Source organism: Octopus sinensis, linkage group LG15, assembly GCF_006345805.1.
Source record: "Octopus sinensis linkage group LG15, ASM634580v1, whole genome shotgun sequence".
NCBI classification, from domain to species: domain Eukaryota; kingdom Metazoa; phylum Mollusca; class Cephalopoda; order Octopoda; family Octopodidae; genus Octopus; species Octopus sinensis.
Window position 1 is genome coordinate 30146923 of NC_043011.1, and position 7500 is coordinate 30154422.

General features: G+C 35.0%; 1 long non-coding RNA gene across 2 annotated transcripts in view; it reads left to right on the plus strand.

Annotated features, from left to right (window-relative positions):
• The window catches only part of LOC118766422, a 15087-nt gene that overhangs the window by 2016 nt on the left and 5571 nt on the right, over positions 1–7500 (plus strand). Inside the window, exons 2-3 of one of the 2 annotated variants that reach the window (XR_005002353.1) lie at positions 3501–3549; positions 4584–4781. This is a non-coding gene — a long non-coding RNA (uncharacterized LOC118766422). Of the gene's footprint in view, positions 1–3500; positions 3550–4583; positions 4782–7500 lie in introns of those variants that run through there. The other variant, XR_005002354.1, reaches the window with a different exon arrangement.

Consider the following 7500-nt stretch of genomic DNA (forward strand, 5'->3'; position numbering starts at 1 on the left):
ATCTTCCCACTGACCCCAGTTGGGGTAGTACTGTCCACTTTGGGAACCCCTGATCAACAAGATATAGTTATATTGTTCTGGAATGATAAAATAAAGTACAAGGTGGTGCTCCAGCATAGCCACTGTCTTATGACTGAAACAAGTAAAAAGTAAAAGATAAAAGGTACCAGTCACATACTGCAGATGTTTAAATATCTCCCCCAACACCAAAAAATAGCTGTGACCTTTATAAGTGTAGTTAGAAATATCATCATTGTCATCATTGTTTTTACTTTCTCTTTTCTATGCTAGCATGGGTGAGAAGAGTATTGCTAGCATGGGGGAGGAAAGGCGGCGAGCTGGCAGAAACATTAGCATGCCAGGCGAAATGCTTAGCGGTATTTCATCTGCTACTATGTTCTGAGTTCAAATTCCACCGAGGTCGACTTTGCCTTTCATCCTTTCAGGGTCGATTAAATAAGTACCAGTTACGCACTGGGGTCGATATAATTGACTTAATCCGTTTGTCTGTCCTTGTTTGTCCTTGCTGTGTTTAGCCCCTTGTAGGTGGTAAAGAAATAGGTATTTCATCTGCCGTTACATTCTGAGTTCAAATTCCACTGAGGTTGACTTGGCCTTTCATCCTTCTTGGATCGATAAATTAAGTACCAGTTATGCACTGGGGTTGACGTCATCGTCTTAATCCCTTTGTCTGTCCTTGTTTGTCCCCTCTATGTTTAGCCCCTTGTGGGCAATAAAGAAATAAGAAAAGTATTGCATTCCAGTAATCAGAGGTAGAGCTCAAAGCTTCTGCCGAGACTTTTGTCAAATCTGTGGATCATCACCTATTGGTCTCCTCTTTACCCCAAAGCATTTAGAAAAACACTGAAACCAAAGAAGCTGCAGCTAACTGTCATTTTACATCCTGTCAGCTCTAATTTAATGGATACGCTCTACTTTTGGCTATTCACATATTACATTCTAACATTTTGCAATTTGGATTTTAATGGTCCTTTTGTATATATAAACCATAAATGTTACCTTTTTTGCCAACAAAATATTGTGAACGTTTTAGTTTAGATTTAGTGCGTTTAACTCAAAATTGTGCTGCTTTAACTTAATTGAAGACAAATATCCAGTTTTTGCATAATTGCTCTAATTTTCTAAGATTCACCTTTTCATGTATATTTATATGAATATTAGAATATATACATATATATATATACATATCTATATATATATATATATATATATATATATAATTATATATAGAGGGCATTATACATACATGCCCTCTATATATAAATAATATGTTCAATAAGAAATAATTATTTTCGAAATTTTTTCTCTTATGAGGTTTTTACGCTATCTACCTGACAATTTCTTGTTAAGTTTTCCTTATTAAGTAGTTGTCCTTAATTGCTAAATTTTTATATATATATATATATATATATACACATACATACATACACCCAAATGATATACATGTATATACATAGACACACATATATGCACATACATTTGTATATACATGCATACATACATACATACATATGTATATATACAAGTATGTATGTATACATATACATATGCAAATATTTATATATTTATAAATGGGTATATATATATATATATATATATGTATGTCTGTATGTATGTGTGTGTGTATATATATACAAAGATGTATGTATGTTTGCATGAACATATATATAAAGGCATAAACTTGAATTCATGTATTCATGCATATATTCATGTAAATTTGAGTACATAGATTGTATATTAAATAGATAGATAGACAGATAAAAGCTTGCATTATTGCATGTATACAGTTATGTATATCTATGTAAATCTGTATTTACGAACAAAAAAGAGATCCAGTAATGTCTATAAGAGATCTAATTAATGAGAGGGAAGATAAAATAATGGCTTCATTGAAGAAGATATTGCAAGGCTTTATTAAACAGAATAAGAGGAATATCTGAAGAATTTCTCTAAAAATTGCAATACTTGAAATGCGTCATAAAAGATAATTAGTTCTTGTACAAGGTGCCAAACAGAGTTTTATAGGATGCCAGGTTTCGTAATTCAAACTAATTAATGGTCACGTGTTTTGTATTATGTAATTTATATCGCATAATGTAGAAGTAGTAGTAGTAATGGTGGTGGTGGTGGTGGTGGTGGTGGTGGTGGTGGTGGTGGTTTCTAATGTAAAGAATAATTCCAATGGACAAGAAGCTCGTATATTGAATGGCAATCCCAAAATCGTGTCAGTCCCTAAATATTACATCATCAACGATAATTAAATTCCTACCTTTATGAATTTATGTCACTCCCAATAGCTCGTAAGAAAAGATAAAACAAATATTTATTAGACTATTAGTAGAACACACTTCAGTGTGGTAAAATTGTAGTACATGAATAATAAATAATGTTTATAATAAATATTTCCAATAGGATGTCAGGCAGTTGTGTTTTCTACAGTTGTAGAACATCTAATAATATTGTAAATTAACTTATGGTGTTGGGTCTATTTAAAGCTTCATAGCACAGGGAATATTTTAGGCTTTTATTTTATCATTTATTTTATCATTTATGTTTTAGATTTCCAGAAATTTGATTGTGGAACGTCCCATTTATGATCATCAACATCATCATCATCATCCTCATCATCATATAACATCTTATTTTAGTATTGCCCACAAGGGGCTAAACATAGAGAGGGCAAACAAGGACAGACAAAGGGATCAAGTTGATTAGATCGACCCCAGTGCATAAGTGGTACTTAATTTATCGACCCCGAAAGGATGAAAGGCAAAGTTGACCTCGGCAGAATTTGAACTCAGAACATACTGGCAGACAAAATACCGCTAGGAATTTTGCCCGCTGCGCTAATGTTTCTGCCAGCTCGCCGCCTTTTATTTAACATCTGTTTTCCAAGCTGGCATGGGTTGGACGGTCTGACCAGAGCTGGCAAGCTGGAGCGCTGTACACCAGGTTCCAGTCTGATTTGGCATGGTTTCTATAGCTGGATGCCCTTTCTAACGCCAACCATTTTACAGTGTGTGCTGGGTGCTTTTAATGTGGCACCACCTAAGTGCTTTTATGTGGCTCCAGCACAAGTGCTTTTTACATGCTGGTACTATGTAGTACATCAAGTACCTAGTTGCTGTGAGTGAGTATCTCAGTTATTAAAATAGATACACTGTCTCTCTGTATGTTGTAAGAGGTGACTAAAGAGCTGGCAGCAAGATATGGCACCTGGCTATAATACACAGTGTCAAAAACAAAATACTCTTCTCACCCATGCTAGCATAGAAAAGAGAAAGTAAAAACAAGGATGACAATGATGATACTTCTAACTACACTTATAAAGGTCACAGCCATTTTTTGGTGTTGGGGGAAATATTTAAACATCTGCAGTATGTGACAGGTACCTTTTATCTTTTACTGTTTACTTGTTTCAGTCAAAAAACAGTGGCCATGTTGGAGCACCACCTTGCACTTTATTTTAATCATTCCAGAACAATGGGAAATAAAGTTAATCCCAGCAACATTTGAACTCAGAACAATGTAAACATACATAACTAGATACCACAAAACACTTCATTTGAAGCTCTACTGATTCCACAAATAAATAGTTATTTCTCTGTTGACTGCAAAGGTACTGAAATCAATTGTTACTGGTTTTTTACATAGGCACATCATTTCAAATCTGGGAAGATAGTATAATTAATTATACCAACTCCAGTACATAACTGGTACTTTATTTTATTAATCTTGGATGGAAAAAAAAAACAAAAACAGTATAACTGACTACACTAGGATTTTAATTCTGAACATAAAAATCTTCAAGTAACTCATTTTGTCCCATATTCTGCCAGTGTCATGATGTCTTGCAAACAACTTGCACATGCAAGTGCTACCAGTCAAGAACTCCACATATCAGAAGCCAGCAAGTGTATGGGGTCATTAGGAGAGAATGCGCACCATTTCAGGGCCTACCTCTCGATGGCATTAATGCCCACCGGCCCCCCACTCACTGATATGAGGCCCCGCTTGCTAGATCAACTGATTATTAAATAAAACTCACTATTTCTCTAGCCATTACTCATCGTCTCTTTTTAACCAAATCCAGTGGCTAGCCTTCTCCACTGTTGTTTTGATATCGGTTATGGTGGTATTGACTTTACGATGAGTTAGGCCTGACGATAACAACAGTCGTCTCACACTGTGTCCAACAAACCCTCTACATCCAACTTCGACTGGAAAATGCTCCACTTTCCAGCCTACATCTTCACATTCCTTGAGGAGGCTGGAAATTTAGGAGCAAAACCAGTAATTTAGGAAAAAAATAGTTAGTCAGTACCATCAACTGCAGCACATGAGCTAATGTTTATTTGATCAATCTTAAACGAATAAAAAGCAAAGTTGACCTCAGAGCATAAGGAGTCAGAACAAATACCACAACGCATTTCATCTGACACCATAATGATTCTGTGAATTCACTACGCATCTGTCAGCTAATAATAATTTTTTGTTTTTGTTTTTTGTATTTATTATAATGATTTTTAACAACTTCTAATTAATAATAGTTTCTGATTTAGATACTTGGTCAACGACTTTGAAAGGAGGTGGTTTGTCAATGTCAGTGATTCTAACACTTCACAGATACTTTATATTATCAACCTGAAAAAGCAAAGTTGATTTTGGCAGAATTTGAATTCAGAATATAAAGAGCCACCACAAATGCCACAAAGTAATTTTACTGATGTTCAGATGTTTCTACCGGTACACTACCTTAATAAAAACTATATACATACTCTTTTACTTGTTTCAGTCATTTGACTGCGGCCATGCTGGAGCACCACCTTTTGTCGAGCAACTCGACCCCAGGACTTATTCTTTGTAAGCCTAGTACATATTCTAGTGGTCTCTTTTGCCGAACTGCTAAGTTATGGGGACATAAACACACCAGCATTGGTTGTCAAACGATGTTGGGGGGACACAGACGCACAAAAATATATACACGCATACATATAAATACATATATACGACGGGCTTCTTTCAGCTTCCGTCTACCAAATCCACTCACAAGGCTTTGGTTGGCCTGAGGCTATAGTAGAAGACACTTACCCAAGGTGCCACACAGGGGGACTGAACGCGGAACATGTGGTTGGTAAGCAAGCTACTTACCACACAGCCACTCCTGCTATATACATAATGAAAATTTTTTGAGTAGATTTGAAAACAGGATGTAACGTGCTAAAACAAACATCACATATTTTTTTCCAGAGGTGCTAATGATTCTACTAACTCACCACCTTAATAAAAAAAAAAAACACATATGCTTAATGAGAATGTTTTTGCGGAAATTTTATGCATCCTGAATGTTTTTAAATCTTGATTTAAAGATTTAATTAAATTGCTTTTTATTGCCATGTGTTGGTGCTTAAAATAAATATAAAATTGCACATCTGTATTTTTTTAAGGCTGATTATTATATATTTTTGACAATTTATTATCATACAACATAAATTATAGGGTGTTGAAAAACTACTGACATTTTATTGCAAACATACCAAATCACATGTTACCTCTGTCATAGTAACTGTTGTGCAGGGAAGATGTTCATTTCATAAACCCATGATTGCAGGTTCAATTCTACTGAGCAGCAATTGGATGAGTATAAAATTTGGTCCCAGGGTTTGCATTGTAAGGTTTGAAACAGTTTAAAAACCCTTTAATATCAAAAGCAAGAGACTGTCTCTAGCTCTATGACATAACCTTGTTTTAGGATCATCTAAATTTGACATAAAAATTTTCAGGAGTGGCTGCGTGGTAAGTAGCTTGTTTACCAACCACATGGTTTGGGTTCAGTCCCACTGAGTGGCACCTTGAGCAAGTGTCTTTTACTATAGCCTTGGGCCGACCAAAGCCTTGTTAGTGGATTTGGTTGACAGAAACTGAAAGAAGCCTATTGTATATATCTATACATATGTATGTGCGTGTATACATTTCTGTGTGTGTCCCCCACACATGAAAACCAATGCTGGTGTATTTACATACCAGTAACTTAGTGGTTCAGCAAAAGAGAGCACTAAAATAAGTACTAGGCTTACAAAGAATAAGTCCTGGGGTCGATTTGCTCAACTAAAGGTGGTGCTCCAGTATGGCCACAGTTACAATGACTGAAACAAGTAAAAGAACAAAAGAATACTAATTTATGTTTGCAATATGAGATTAATAATATAAAAAGTTATTTTATCAAATTTTCCATTATTTCTCTTTTATTATATTTCACTTGTTTTTATCATTGGACTGGGCCCATACTGGGCCAATCTCAGCTGCTGCAATTGAAAGCTGTAACTGAGATGGGAGGGTCAATATGCATAATGTACTATTTATGTGAAAAAATCAAATCATGTTTCTTTTGTGGTTTAGTGTATGTTTGTGTAAGTGTGTGTGTGTGTGTGTGTGTGTGTGTGTAAAAGAAAACAAAAAAATGGAACAAGAACGTAACAGGCAACAACAAAACATCTGGACAGTTAGATGATACAAAAAAAGGACAGGAAAAAACAAGGACAGGTCATTCAGCGCATCCTACCCTCAGTCGAGTACCAGATTATCTTAGCAGTTTCAGTCCGGTTACACTTGAGACTGCTATATACATACATACATACATACATACATACATACATTCATATATGCATATATATATATATATACAACACATACATACATATGCGCATGCACATACACACACGCACACATATAATGTAACTGTTTGAGTTATTTGCAATGAGAAACAGTACTTTATATTTCTTTAAATACATCAATGACTCACAACAGTTGAATCTAAAGCTAAGGTTATCAACTGACCATTTCAGATTACTTACAATATGCAGCCGGTTCTAAAATTCCCTGAGAGGATTCATAAAGTGCCAATGTTTAGAAACCAATTTTATTTGAATGAATATAAATATTTATTAACTTATTAATGGTCTGATATTTTACAAACTCTTAAGTGTCATCAAAATACAGATTGCCTTATTGACAAAAGTATCACAAGAATATATAATCTCGCCTGGTTGTAACAAGAGGAAGGCATTACTCAATTATCTTAGTTATAAATGAATTAGAATAGGCTTCAGTTTTCAATGTTAAAGTTTATTTCTTGAGTTGTTGTTTAGCCCTAGGCCAGGTTTAAATGAGTAGGTGCATGATCAAGAATATTCCAGCTATGACCATTCAATCTACCTCTGTTGAGCATTGGATATTTAAAACTAACTTATTTGATAGCATACAGGACACTATTTTTCTCAAAAAAGTGAAAAAAAAAATCTCCAAACATCATCCTGGTCCTATATGTCTGACAACTGATGCTGGTGTGTTTACGTCTCCATAACTTAGCAGTTCGGCAAAAGAGACCAATAGAATAAGTACTAGGCTTACAAAGAATAAGTCCTGGGGTCGATTTGCTGAACTAAAGGTGGTGCTCAAGCATGGCCACAGTCACATGAC